At 37.0% G+C, this 15,789-nt stretch overlaps 1 protein-coding gene and 1 pseudogene across 1 annotated transcript in view; one reads left to right on the top strand and one right to left on the bottom strand.

Moving 5' to 3' along the window:
- CNTN6 (contactin 6) overlaps window positions 1-15,789 on the top strand; it is a 312,379-nt gene that overhangs the window by 95,851 nt on the left and 200,739 nt on the right.
- On the bottom strand, window positions 5,673-5,769 carry LOC123835026 (U6 spliceosomal RNA; annotated as a pseudogene).

The following is a 15,789-nucleotide window of genomic DNA, read 5'->3' as shown; positions in this document are numbered from 1 at the left end:
AGTCCTATGGGATACAGTACGTCAAAATACCTTCTGCTTGGGCGCCTGGGTGGCTCAGTTGGTTAAGCGACTGCCTTCGGCTCAGGTCATGATCCTGGAGTCCTGGGATGGAGTCCCACGTCGGGCTCCCTGCTCAGCAGGGAGTCTGTCTCTCTCTCTGACCCTCCCCCCTCTCATTCTCTCTCTCAAATAAATAAATAAAATCTTAAAAAAAAAAAAATACCTTCTGCTTAACATTGTTGAATTTAAGAAGCTGATCCATGATTTCCTTTTTAATTTTATATTTGCTATAGGTTTTACACTTAAGGATTCTTATCTCTTCCACAATGAAAACCATTTGTTTAAAAAGAATGTTTTTTAGCATATGTGAAGAGAAAAAGAACAGAAAAGTACAAAACACTTTGGTATCAAGAAGAGCTTTGATAGCATACTTAATCTAAAAGGCAATCAAGAACCCCAGGGGTTCTCAAGGGACATTTTGATAACCACTGCTTTAGAATAAAACCACAAAAGTATAAAATTCTGAGCCTTGTTTGATATTGCTAAAGGCCAGTTAAAGTGCTAATATATCCCATCCTGGCATATAGCCAGCTTCTTTAAACAGAACTCATGATAGAAATGAATTAGTGCCTATAAAGCACTTACAACAGACACAATAAATATAATCTGTTAGAAAAGCTATATATAGTATAGTAATTAAAAGCACAGACTGAAGACTGCATTCGTTCAAATCCTTGCTCTGCTGCTCTGTAAACTTGAATCACTTAATCTCCGTATTTCACTGTTCTTATTTGAAAAACTGAAATATTAATAATGACATCTCATGAAGTTTTATGAGGATTATATAAATTAAGAAAATAGACTTGCATAGATTAGGAACTATGTACTATTTTTTGTCCTTATTATTTTCTAGTTCCTAGAGACATAATCTTATCAATAAATTTCAGGCCTGTGTTGTTTTCATTCATTTAACAAATATTAATTTGATTCATCTGCCAACTTTAAGGCACTGTACCAAATAATAGAAGGAATATAAAAGGGAATAAGATGATTTTTGTCTTAGAAGTATTTATTATTTAATGTAGAAGATAGATATTTGTATATATGTTGGTAGTATATTGAAGGAAATGGAAGAGATTACAGATACCAAATTTTCAAGAGAAAATAAAAATTAAAATAAAAAGGAGTTATTTCTATGTATTTGTAGAAGAAATCATTTTGAGCCTCACCCAGAAGGGTGTCAGAATTGAACCACAAAGATGGTTGGTGTTCCTGAGAGAGTTACCTATCATTTGAAAAGAGATTTGCAGATGTATGTTTATATATGAAAATGTTTCATACCTTCAGACCTTCTTGTCAATACAAACCCAATTTTCACAGATGGCTTCACAAATTCCACCTACTCTATGAGAATTACTCAGGAGAGAAAATGACCTGTTTCATTTTGCTCATTTTTGGAAACTTTCACAAAGACATCTTTAATTTAGAATGACCAAAATATCGAGTCTTATGGCATAAGCAGCAAAATAAAATCCAAATGCAAGTCATTTAGCCATCCTGCTTCCCACTTAGGTGTTTTTCTTTTTTTTTAAATATTTCCTGTGAGTTAGGGTTCTTTCATCTTTTATTTGCAGCATGAAAAGCTGAATTGGTACCTCTTAACTCCTAATTTAGCTTTCTGAGTGGAAAAGACAACCTGAACTTGGCTGTGGCGAGAAGCATTGCTCAGTCTTGCTGGCGGGAGACCTTTTACAGTGTGGAGCCCCTGTTGTACTGGCTAAATGTCTGCCCCACTCAGTAGCCTTTCTGAAGTCATTCAATCTAGTCTTATTATTAAAATAAAGGAGAGGGGGGAAAGAGGTATGATAAACTGCCCTTTTCAGTGTGATTTCTCCCCCTTATTCCTGTGCCAATACACATATAAAAAAAATCTTGTCATATATAAAGGTCTTTTTCACATTGCCTAAGAGAAAAAGAAAAAGTTGAGGGGTGAAACCAATCAAGGCAGGTGAAGAGGTAAGGCCAGTGTGTCCTCATAAATGCCTCAGTGTGAGGTTTACCTACTTTATCCACATAGAATAACTTGAAAAAGCCTTTGTTGTTGTTTTTACAATTCACGGTCTTCCCCATTGATCAGTTTCAATGGTTGATTTCCCCCTAAAGTAAAAGCCTTCCACGCGGAGCTACACAAGCTCAAAAAGCTGCCTAATGTATAGTGAAGTACTTCTTTGGTAGCCAATCAGTTCTATCCACACACACAATTGTTTTTTCCTTTTCTACCATGCTTTACATTCCTTTGAGTTGTGGAAGCCAACAGAGATGAAATAATTAAAGTTTGTGTATGTTGTACAAAAATCCTTCTTCATAAAAATAATATTCACTTGATCTTTTATAGAAAATATAGTATGTTTATATACACAGTTATGGGCCATGGTGTCAGGCTATAAAGGTTTAATTTCCTCATATCAAGTCCTCATATTATTCCCCAAGTATAATTTTGTAGTTTCTTTCCTATAGCCCAGCAGCTGCCTGGTTTTACCTTTGGTCCTGTAGTTTTCATGGGGACAGCAGTAGGGAGGGTGGGGTGATCTGACAATTGGTGGTAGGGATCCAGCATTGCTCCTGCTCAGGATTGGTTGCATAATTTGGGAGGCCAAGGTAGAAATGAAAATGCAGGGTCCCTTGTTCATAAGTTATTGTATGGAGTCCTTATAAGTATGGGTCACTGTGCAGTTGCCGTATCAGTCCCTGGCCACCTAGATAGAAAGATCCAGTGTGTGGCTGTTCTTTGGAACACAAAACCTGCACAGTTGGTGAGGGCAATCTATCTCTGACCCCATGAGGTTCCTGAGGCCTCTTATGATGACCCTTACCTTAGTACTTCCAGCTATTTCCCAAATAGGAGCCCCACACTGTATGACTCCCTTGAGAGGACAACATGTATCTCTGTTGGATCCCACTGCCACCAACCTTCCTTCCTCTTCTTCCTCATCTTCCTTTACAAGTGCTCATTTATCCACAATCAGCCTACTCCCCATGCCACATACACACATGCCAAAGTCCTAATAACAACCCAATAATCCAAGGAGAATAATCCAGCAACAATCAAGAACAACTGAAAAATATTATCCCCCACCTCGAGGGTAGGAAGGAGTCAGTCTTCATGAACTCAGTAGCTGGTATGTACTTTCAGAACTGGAGGGCAATGTTTGCATTTCTTCATGTTTATCTTTCTCTTCTTCCCCAGAAAGGACTGAAAGACTTCTATAAGACACCACTTCTTACAAACTACCTCCCCCAAAATAAGATTTTATACCAAAAATATTGATGGTTCTTATATTCTGCTTATGGGATTAGCAAGAATTTTATTCCTTTAGAATTTCCAGGAGTTGATAATAACATTTTGAAAGTTTACAGTTTGATAATATTAGAAAAAATTCAAAGATTTCAGGATATACAGAATTAGCCATTCCATTGTACATTTGGTTTTTCTATGATCTCTTAGGACTAGATTTTGGTTAAAAAAACAACAAAAAAAATCAATTGAGGTTTTTAAGAATCTTTTTTTTTATTTTTTCAAAGATTTTATTAATATATTTGAGAGAAAGATCATAAGAGAGAGCAGAGAGCACAAGGTGGGAGGGGGGACAGAGGGGCAGAGGGAGAGGGAGAGGCAGACTCCCCACTGAGCAGAGCCTGAGATCAGGACCTGAGCCACAGGCAGATGCTTAACCAACTGAGCCACCCAGGCACCCCTTAAAATGCTTTCTATTTCAATGAAACTAAAAATGAAAAATGAGAAATGGCTGTACCTTATAAGAGTAAAAATTAATATTTCCAGTACCCAATATGAATATTGATCATAAATTCAATTAAAATTCTTAATTTAAATTTAGAAAAAGAGAATATTCAGTTATCTCCTGGAGAATGGTAGGCTTCCTCCCAAACTTCTGTAGAAAAATATGATGTGAAATTGTTACCAATGCTTTTCTATTAGGTATCTCAATTCAGTTTTTGTTTATGGGCCAAATTCCCTGGCATTTAGGAATAGGTTAATTTTGGTTTTGTGTTCTTTTTCTGTGCACATGTGTGATTGTATATCTGTCTAGAATAGGCTTGAGTTACTTCATTCAACTGGTATCACAAATCTGGCAGGACATGTTTGGCATGCAGGGATCTGTAGGTGATGTAGGAAGAGGCTGGAAAAGGTATTTGCAGTAAAAGGCAAGACTCAGCATGGGTTGACTGCCATGTAGCCTGGTGTAGCTAAAGTTGATATATTATACCAGAATTTATCATACCCATCTTAGGATTTTACAACAGCCTTGTGACCCAAATATATGATTTTTGATGACTTAAATAACAAAATGCAGCCAAATCACTGTCTCCTGTGAACTCTTTTGCCCCTCCCCTAACACACACACACACACACACTCACTCACTCTCACACAACCTCATTTCTAAACATCCTTCTCTGCAGTTATCACTGCCCACCTTATTTTGTAGAAAAGATGTAGAGGCATCATCACATTTGCTAACCTCTAACTCCTTTGGGTTTGTCCAGTTTATTTCAGTATCCTTGAAAGTGCCTACCACGTTGACTTGCACATTCTGAGCACACTTAGCAAGTATCTGTTTAATGAATGGATATATAAAATAATCTAAGTAACAGTTTTTGACTTTTGGAGCCAGGAAATTCAGATTATCTATACCTGAACTGGTGATATATTGTCTTCTCCAACTTAACTCCACATCAGTTAGCTGTGATTACCAACATTTTGTACTGACTGCAATGAGAATCCCTTCATGGCAAATATGAACTCAATGGGAAGGAATTCTGTGATTGAATATTAATGTCTACTAAGCTAACAGAATAGAGAGGGCTACCACCTTTGCTGTAAAATAACCCCCGAAATGTGTTCTACCCCCTCATTCTACAGATAAAACTAGGCTTCAGAGTGTTAACATATTTTATGTCACACAATCAGTGGCAAAATTATAGTAGAAACTCAGACCCTCAAACTCTTGACTATATTATATGTCTCTTCTCACACCCTGTTCACTACATCTCTTTCATTGAGACTACCTTACTTCTACTATTATAGGTAATTTTAACCTTAGTGGATTACAAACAGCCTCTAGGAATACACACAGGTCAGTTGTTAGGTTATGAACATTAAATTAAATAAAAGGTTAGAAATGCTAATATAGTACCTAACATATGGTGAACAATCAGTGCATATTCTTGAATATTATTTCTTTAATGTTACTCTTCTTCTGGTTGCTATATTTATAAAGTTACCTTCCTCTCTGGGCCTCCATTTTTTCATGAACTCTATGATTCACTTTACAAATAATGGGATTTTCCAGTGCACTTTCATCTGTTACATAAAATACAACAAGCTTATGGTAGTTCTCTATTTGCTCAAACTTAGATATGAAGGAATCAACCCTGTAAACCTCAGATTTAAGTCATCATTCAGTCTTCCCACTGCACTCATTGTAAAAAGTCACAGTATAATTAATATTCAATAAAATACAGTGATCTTGAGTGTTCAGTTCAATGAGTTTTAATAACTGTACTCACCATGAAACCACCGCTTAAAACAAGATATAAAACATTTCTATCGCCCCAGGGAATTTCTCATGTCTTTTCTCAATTAAAAAAAACCCAAAAAACAGAATGCCTCAAAAACCTGTGTCATCCTTCTGTAGGCTCTATGATAATTTTCTCTGTATCGGGCCAATTTTACTTCATTCTGTCAAAGTGGGCACTGCCCACTGCATTTCTTATTACCTCCCCTATTCCCTCAGATCCAGCAGAAATTATTAAAAAAGAGAAAAGAACAATTCATCCAGAAATCCTCTTGAGCCAATTTAAGATCAGCAAACTCTTGGTGAGCATGACCCCCCAGACTGTTTAAAAGTGGAAATTTCTGTCTTATAAGATGTCTTTATAATGTTATTGATATTTTAGAGGGAGAAGACAGGAAATCTCCTAGAGGAATGGTGGTACCCAAACAGAATATCATGGAGTTGTAGTCATTACATTTCTGTCTCATTCTCAGCTCTATGGAGTTAGATATTTGGTTTTCTTAGCACAGAGTTGATCATGTCTTTATGGATAAACACTTGCTAAGCAAATTCATAAGATATTTATATATAAATATAAAAATGATAGTTTATATTAATATAATGTATCCATATATTAATAATATATTATTATAATGGATTGTTTTATTTTTCATTTAGTACAGTATTTACATCCATTATCCAAGATACTCTATACTAGTCTTTCTCAACTTGTATTTCATTATCACTCTCCTATTTCCACAAAGATGCCCTTTTAGTGATCTACCCATGAAGTTTTAATACCATATATGCTGTATATCTGTTTATATAATATATGTGTTCTTGTGCTTTATACATAAAAAGTAACATTTTACACCCTGAAGCCAATTTTTACTTCTTTGGGGATTGTTATTGACCCCATTAAGAATGTATGCCCTATTCTTTTTTTCTTGCTACCTGGCATTATGGATTATTGTATTAATCATGGCTTCTTATTTTCTGTATCTCTGATACTTTGCCATCTTGAGTGTTGCTGGACGTGGAGAGACTGCCAAGGCTAGCCAATTCCTACAGATATTAAAGGACTCACCTTTTTTTTTTATTATTATGTTATGTTAATCACCATACATTACATCATTAGTTTTTGATGTAGTGTTCCATGATTCATTGTTTGCGTATAACACCCAGTGCTCCATGCCAAATGTGCCCTCTTTAATACTCATCACCACACTAACCCATCTTCCCAACCCCCTCCCCTCCAGAACCCTCAGTTTGTTTCTCAGAGTCCATAGTCTCTCATGGTTTGTCTCCCCCTCCGATTCCCCCCCTTCATTTTTAAAGGACTCACCTTTGAGCGGTCTTTCACGTGCAGACTAACCAATCCAGACCCCATAATTCCAACCACTCCTATATTGGGCTCTTACTTTGGCCCTATTCCCCTGCCTGGATGGCTCCAGAGCCAAGTACCAAACAATTAGGGATAGCCCCTACACTCCAGAGGCTGATGAAATTATAGAAACTAGTCCATCCTAAGACTTCTTAACCAGCCTTGCCTGTTCCTTCACTCTTACCTACATTTCCCTCTGCCTCCTGACTGGCCCCAATACTCCCCTGTGTGGCCTTGCATGATGTGGCATTTCCCCTCCTCTTGGGAACTGTCTTTTCAGTGGCAGCCATCTCCCAATCAATTGTCCTCACTATACCTAAATAATAATAAAACCCACATTTTAAAACAATTATGTATCAGGAAGTTGGTTGGTCAGCATGAAATATGGATAGTCTTTTTTTTTAAGGATATAGAAGTTTATTGAATACACCACAAGGAGGGGCAGGCGGGGCAGCAGAGGAGAGGCTGTCTGCTGAAATGCCTTGAGAGTTACTTGTTAGAGTTACGGTGAAGCCTTGTAAATTCTCCCTGTCCCTTACAAAGTACCATCCTTATTGTTCTCTATGCTGGTGGGGAGTACTGCAAAGTGATAAATGTATGATCTTAGCAGTCAGACTCTTGGGTTCAGACCTTACCTTTGCTACTTCTTAGCTATGTGATTATGAACTTCATGGATTAGCTATACGTACTAAACTGTATGTGTAATGTACTGCAAAGGTTAGGAATCCCCAAGACCATCTTCACTTCTGATACTATCTGCAAGTTCTCAAGATCCCAAGATCACCCTCAAGCTTGATCATTCCCTTGAATGATTCACAGAACACAAAGCCATCATATTCCCTGTTATGGTTTATCACAACGAAAGGATACAGATTCAAATAAGCCAAGGGCAGAGGCACATAGAGCAGAGCCCAGGAAAGGCCCAGATGCAGGGCTTCCAGCTGTACCTCCTAGCAGATTTGCAGACACTGCTTACTTCTCCCAGGGAAGATATACGGCAATATGCAGGGAAGCTCACTTGAGTCCTGATGTTGGGTTTTTTTGATGCTCAATCATGTAGATTTGGTTGATTTGCCCATGTGGTTTACCTTAGTCCCAAGCCACTCCAGAGGTCAAGCTGATACCACAAAGCCCAAACTTCCCCTTACCTTTCACACACTGCACCATAAACCACATTGCTACTGTAGACTGTGCAGTGTAGCCCAAAGCACCCACCATGGATCACGTTGTGGACACTGACTATCTGGCATGGCCCAAGGCCCCAGGTAAATAGACACTCTTATCACATACATTATCACGACATTCCAAGGAATACAGATTATATCCTTGGGCAAAGAACAAACATTCCTTTGGGCAAGTTTAATTTTTTCCTAAATAAGCGCTTAAGACTAGTTGCCACACCCATTAAATGCATAATCAGCATTAGTATTGTTATTGTCTTAGTTGTCATGCTAAAATCTCTCCTGCCTGAAGTGTACTATAAAAACACTGCCGAATTCTTACTCTTTTTGCTTTTCTTTTCTGGGTCTGTGCAGACATTTTTATGTTGTTAATGGGCTCTTTATTCATGCATGGTAACATGTACCTGATTAAGACTTAACAACCTTTGGTGAGACATACTGTAGTTCTGCCTTCTTAGTTTACCCTTTAAGTAACCCTAGGTATTCCCAGACCTTTTCAGGTACATATTTATAGACAACCCGTGGGGCTATTTTGACAGATAGTTGATCTCATTCATTATATATTGAATCTTACTATTCTCACCTTCAGCATAATATTATTTCTACATTATTAGAGGACACATCACTGTAACTTTCTATATTCTACATAAGAACCTATACCCATTGTTCAGCAGCCAAGTAAGTTTTTGTGTTTTTTTGGTTTTTTTTTAAATGAGGCAGTATTAAAGGCTTGCACAAAATTCAGGGGCAAGTAATTCCTTTTTTCCCAGCCTAGAAAGGTGCTCTCTTTGTTATAAAGCAAAAAGACACACGAAAGGTTACATTCTTATTGCTCCATCTCATTATTGTTGATGCAAAACTCCAAATTAATTTGCTTGTAGTTATGGAAATATCTCCTTTAACCTTGGTGACACAATCTGAAAAAATTTGTTTTAGCAATGGGCTTTGCTTAACAGCTTTTGGCATTTGGTCAGGCTGAACAGTCATCCAGAGAGCTTGTATCTTCTTTCTTTCTTTAGTATAGTGATCGCTGCAGAAATATTACATGGAATATGGCAGAAAACCTTTATTATGGTGGCTGGTATAGAGGCAGTATGCTCTGATTAGCAGTAGGGGCTCTCTAGGTATTTAAATCTATCCTGGAACCTAGCTCTTGATGACCTCAGACAAATAGCTTAACTGCTCTGCTCAAAAGGGGTGGTGGTAATATCACTTTCTTCTTTTTAGATCCAGGAGGAGAAAGGGTTTTTTTGTTTATTTGTTTTGTTTTCTGCTGTATGCTCTGCTTCTAAAAGTGACTGGCACAGAGGAAGGAATGAACAAAGTGTTGTGATGAAGATCAACTGACATCAGGCATGTAAAGCCCTTAGACTAGAACCTGGCACATAGTAAGTTCAAAGGAAATACTCATTTGAAAAAAATACACTTGTTGCAGGATTTCTTTTTCTTTAGTGCCTGCGGTTCTTGGTCATGCCACTCCAAAGAATGAAGAGGTAGACCAAACAAAGAGTAGTGGGCAGCAGAGCAAAGTTTTTGAGAAATAGTAAAGCAAAGCCTATTGAGCAATAGTACAAAGCTCCTGAAGAGGGAGGGGGCCCAAGAGGGTTGCCAGCAGAGTTTCTAAGTCTAGGAGTTTTTATGGGCTTGTTGGTGAGCTGTTTTAATTTGATTAACCCTCCATGCACCTGTCACCCAATCGGGTTTTTGTCCACACACTCATCTACCTATCAGGTAGTTGTTCTGTGGGAAAGGGTGGAGAGATCCTTCCAGGGTGCTGTAAAATCCTTTGAAGGGTGGTTTCTGTTAGGGCAGTCCCCTTGTCTCTGCCTGCCTTTCTTCCAACTATCCTTCATTACAAAGAAAATAGGAACAGATTAAACCCTTTTTATTCAATGAAGTGTGTGGTGATGGGTTTATAGGAAATTCATTAATTAAATTAGACTCCTAATTGTATTGTCCATTTTTTTATTCACCAAATATATATTCAATTATCACATGCACATGCACTATTGGAGGTCCTGGGAACTCAGAGTTTAACAAAAACAGTGAAATAAAGGACACTGATGAAACTTTCTGCCCACCCTAGGACAGTTCCCCCATGTCTGTCAGTGACCAATAGCTGAGGAAAAAGAAACCTGCAGGCCAGTGATGAAAACAGAGCTTTTAGACCATTAACTTTATTATTAATCTTTTGCCGTTTTTGTATCTGTCAGAGTCTCTAAAACTCTTGAGCTACAAAAGCATTTTCTCTGAGACAAGAGATTATTCAGAGGCTCCCCTCTTCATTTCCCATTTCTGCCTTAGAGAATTTTTCAACCAGTTGTTTCAGGTTATAGACATAATTGGTTATTAGTCATTTTGGTGTCATTGTTCATTGACACACATCTCCGCATCATCTCTCAGCCAGGCTTCCAGTTTCTGATTAATCTTTGTCCAGTCATTGAGGATACTGAAGCAGCTCCTGGTTAATTAGACCATTTTGTCTCTAACCTCATACATTTCTGAATGTAACAGTGATAGAGGTGTCAGCAGTTCCAAGCACGGCCCTGAAACCTTGCTAATCAGCTCCTGTGATTTGCTGGGGTACCATTGTTTCAATTGTTAAAGCCAAATTGTTGTGAGAGGTTATATGTATATGGACATCTTTATCTCCAAGTCAATTACACACACATTTAATGAAACCTAAGGAGTTCATAAAGTAAAAATAAATACATAAATAAATAAATAGCATCAACAACATTTAATGATGTAAATCCAGCATGCTTGTGTGCACACGTGCACACACACACACATACATAAACACAATGTGATAAAACAGTGAAATACGTACTTATATGGAGAGAAAGAGCATGGGCTTCTTACTACCAGCTCTGTGAAGATGGCCAAGTTTTAGCTCTCTGAATGTCATTCTCCTTATCTGTCAAATAGTAATAATATTAATACCTACAGGGTTCTTGTAAGGATTAAAACACACTAAATAATATTTTATAAGATTTTCAGTCTGCTTAATAATGTGTGCTAATTACATGATAGTTATTATTCTAGGAAACCACCTCACTCTCCCAACTCATAAAAGAAAGCAATTAACATTTTATAATAATTTTTATTAAAAAGTGATTGCTCCAGTTTTATAAGGATTGCAGAAAATCACAGTAGAAGTCAAAGACAGACAAGTTTTACTATTTCAGCTGGGTTTCTCAAGATGTGTGGCCCAGTTGTACTAGAGTTTAGGACAGAATTCCAAGAGATACTGGAAAGCAGGAAAAGAAATTAACTTCATTTTATGAACTACTTGAGGCTTGTCTTCTCCAGCATTTCCAAAGAACTGTACATAAGAAGACAAAAAACCAAAACAAAATAAATTGATGAAGTGCTACCAAAAACCAACAAAAATCTACCTTCAAAGAAGTTGGAAAAACACTGAATATTAAATTGCCCCTTGAAGAATTACAGTTCTTATTTTAGTGTTGAAGGGTTGGAGAAATTTGGAATAGCTCTAATGAAAGGAATAAAGGGACAGCCTTAAATCCTTTTATTTGGCTTATTATTTAGGTTTTTTTTTCCCCCCCAAATGTTCCACATAACCTGTGTTACCACATAAAACATCTTTCAACAAAATGCCGAGGTTAAATGTTGTGGGTTGAATAGTGTCCTCCACAAAATTCATGTCCCCCCCAGAAATTAAGAATGGGATCTTATTTGGAAATAAGGTCTTTGCAAATGTAATTAGTTAACAGCCACTGACATGAAATCATCCTGATTCTGATTGGGTTCTGAATCCAATGACTGGTGTCTTTATGAGAAGAGAGGAGGATACTCAGAGATACGGAAGTGATGTGATACGAAGATAGATCCAGACTGGAGTGATGTAGGCCCAAGACCACCAAGGACTGCTGACAACCTCCAGAAGCCGGGATAGAGGCACAGGATGGTTTCTCCCTCAGAGCCTCCAGAACAAATCAATCTTGACGACACCTTCATTTTAGACTTTAAGCCTTCTGAACTGTAAGAGAATAAATTTATTGGTTTGTGCCTCTAAGTTGGTGGTAATTTGTTACGGCAGTCCTAGGAAACTAATAAATAAAACATATATGTGGTACTCCAAAAACGGCAATTTGAAATTTGAAAAATGTCATTAACTGTATCTTGATAAGAGCTTTCTTCTCTTTTCTGCCCATTTGTTTAGGTTCCATTTTTTTGGTCATTGCAGGGACAGAGGGAGAAATTGTACATGCTACTGATAAGCAGTATGTCCAGTGCTAAGTAGTCTGATTAAGAGCTAACTCATGGCTTAAAAATGAACTCTCCATTATTATCACTTGCACTCTTGTCAGCAAAAGCACTTGGCACTTGTGAATTATTAGTGTTTGTGAAAAGTTTATAAAATAGCTTCTTCCATGCTAGCACCAAGAGAAACAAATAAAATAAATAATAAAATAAGTAATAGCCAATATATGATAGCAATGTTTGCTAAATTTAAATTAGTCTCTCTGGTTAGCTTTGGAATCAGCATGGAAAATTAAGATGAATGTCTACATTTTCAAAGATCAAGAGCTGAATAGAATTTTGTTTTCTTTTCTTTGTCTAGAAAAACAAACCACACATACTTTTAATTCAGCCATTCAGAGAGCTGCATCCACTCAGCTCTGTTTGAACTGAGTCTCAGAGTCTATGTCACACTTGATGGTGGGCTACCTGTGATTTCTCCAAAGCCCCAGAAGGAACAGCCAAGGTCATGGCTTCTGTAGAAGCCAGAGGCACTTAGACCCTTTGAGCTCTGATAGGAAAATAAAGAAAAAAGTAGTTTTGCCCTAAGTCTAGTTCCTTCTTATCTGGAGAGCACTTCCTATCAGGATTCGGTTAAGCTCCTTGAATGCAAGCCTGACCGCAACTACTTCTTTTGCATGCAGAATTTGGACATGTTTTTCAATTGAAAATGTGATCACAAGCTTAAGTCACATTTATGGCTTCCCAAAGCCCTCAAGATGAGTTCCTCATTCTTTAAGGTAGCTAAAAGTGACTTCTTGATGTCTCTTTGGATATCTATCTTTCTAGCCCCATCTCTTGTCAACTTCCTTAACAAGGATTACTCCATCTTCAAATACTTCTTGGTTTCTCTCAACTCAAGGCATTTGCATTTACTTACCTTATGCTCTTTCTAAAGAATCTCTCCATCCTAATTCCTGTAGTTTGGGGTTGTTTAAATTGTGGTTTCTGATGTTAGATTGACTAGTTTTAACCTGTGTAAACTGCGGGAGGATTAGCATTTTCCTCATAGAGTTTGTGGCAAGCCTTAGATAATAAATGCCAAATTAGTACATGTAACAGCTAGTAAATTGTCAAAAACATCATCATAAATGTTAATTATCTTTCAAATCCCAGTTGGGATAAAATTTGCACTTAAAAGCATTTCCTGATTTCACAGGATTCAATTAGATGCAAATTAACAATAATTATCAGAATACCCCAAATATTAATACTTTTAGATCCATCAATTCTAATTCTAGAAAATTATGCTAAGAAAATAATAATAAATACAGTATAGGAAAGGCATTTATTATTGCATTTATTTATTTTTTAATGATAAAAAAGCAAAACATAGACAAATGTCTGTATTTTATTTAGATATATTAGTCACATGATGGATTATTATGAAACTTTCAAAATGTATAGTTCCATTAAAACTAAAAGTTCACAAGTACTCATTATTAATAGGGAAATTGCTTATGTTATATTTTTAAGTGGGTAATGGTAGAGATTAACAATTGACAGCATAGGGTGCCTGGGTGGCTCAGTTGGTTAAGTGACTGCCTTCAGCTCAGGTCATGATCCCAGGGTCCTGGGATCGAGTCCCACATCAGGCTCCCCCTGCTCTGCGGGAAGCCTGCTTCTCCCTCTGCCTCTGCCTGCCTCTCCCCCTGCTTGTGCTCTCTCTCTCTCTGTCAAATAAATAAATAAAATCTTTAAAAAAAAAAAACAAAAAAAACAATTGACAGCATGTACAGAAAAAGATTCATGAATTATAGATACCAGTATCCAAAATTGGGTATTTTTTTTCTTTACCTTTCTGAGACTTGCAAATATTCCATAATAAGCATCTATTATTTATATAATGGCATAAAATAATAACCTTAAACTTAAAAAAATGCTGATTGAGTAAATAAAACTGTTTCCTACATGCCCATAGCAGTCCATGTCCATAAGATGTGTCATGTGTTTCTCTTGTCTAACTTTTCCCCTCTGGAGAAGTACATGGAAACAGGTTGATAAAGAATGTGAAGGGAGAACATGAATAGGAAGGTGGAGAAGGAAAAGCCTGATGTATCCTCATCTTTGTGAAATGTTTACAAAGTCAGTGTAGCATCACTGGAGAGACTGTTTATATTCAAATATTCAAGTGAGGAAAAACAGGAACAAAATTTAGAACTGTCTGAACCTTGAAAGAGTCAACAGAAAATGTCAAAGGCTTCTCTCACACAGGAAACCGACCAGTTTCCCACTCATAAAAGAGAAGAAAAAATCTTTTGTTGCTTACGAGTCTGGAAAAAAAAAAATTCGAGCTTATGTTTGTCATCTTTGTAAACTATCCTTGTCATTTAATCTTTATATTGGGAGGAAGACAATATAGCATAATGAATCAGGGGATGCCATTTCATTTTCTTATTTCATATTCGAGTTTAGTCTAGTGTAATTATGGTGTTTATGAAGTTTAAACTGATGTAGCAAGAGAGAAATAGAACAACTGCTGATCTACTCTAAGGAGCATTTCTTCATAAGAAAGATCACATTGGCAAGTAGAGGAAATGCATGAAAGATTTTTATCAACCAATAATTTAAATTTATAAGAAACTTTCATTGTGGTAAATTGGAAAACATATAAATCTATTTCTAAATAAGTTTTAAACTAAAATGAGGAAACCTTAGCAAAAATATTTCACAGAGGGAAATAGAAGCAAAACAAAAACAAAAACCAAACCCCAATCTGTGAGAAAAGAGCTGAGAAAGAACCAGGAAATTACAAATGAGCAGATCTGCCCTTGGCTGTAAGCAAGATCTCTGAGACAGTAATAAGGAATGAGGTTACCAAACATCCAGAGAGATATGAGCTGATAAAACTTAATCAGGCTAGTTTCACAAAGGGCAAATCTTTTCTGACAAATTTGGTGGCATTTTTGCATGGCAGAGAGGGCAGGAGAAGTACGTGCCTGGAATGAGAAATGGAATTCAACTTGAGAAAGTAGCAAGGCGTAGATGACATACATGGGAATGAGGTACAGTCTCAGCTTTCCAAGGAGGCCACTTGGGTGACATTTCACCCCAAACCTACAGATTTCTTTAAGATATGCTTGTTGGCAATAAGCATGAAACAGGAATGATGGATCAGCATGCTTACATGTCATACTCTGTTACCAAAATTATGTCAGTTATCATCAAGGAATGTCCATTTGAGGTATGTGTCTACCTTGGCTATTCACAGATTTTAGAGTGCCTTTCTCAGTTATTTATTTCTCCTTTTTTCCAAATGTTCTCCTTTTAGTTTTTTATTGGTATACACATGGAATCAATGCCATTTCAGGCAGACACACTCTTATCTCAGAGGGTAACCATTGGGGCCACTGTAATATCTCAATGATATCTTGGTTTTGTGGG

Source organism: Mirounga angustirostris, unplaced genomic scaffold (assembly GCF_029215605.1).
Source record: "Mirounga angustirostris isolate CCGP_5_RB_7025 unplaced genomic scaffold, mMirAng1.0.hap1 SCAF_1, whole genome shotgun sequence".
NCBI classification, from domain to species: domain Eukaryota; kingdom Metazoa; phylum Chordata; class Mammalia; order Carnivora; family Phocidae; genus Mirounga; species Mirounga angustirostris.
Note: the sequence above shows the minus strand (reverse complement) of the source record. Positions and strands in the feature narration are given on the sequence as shown.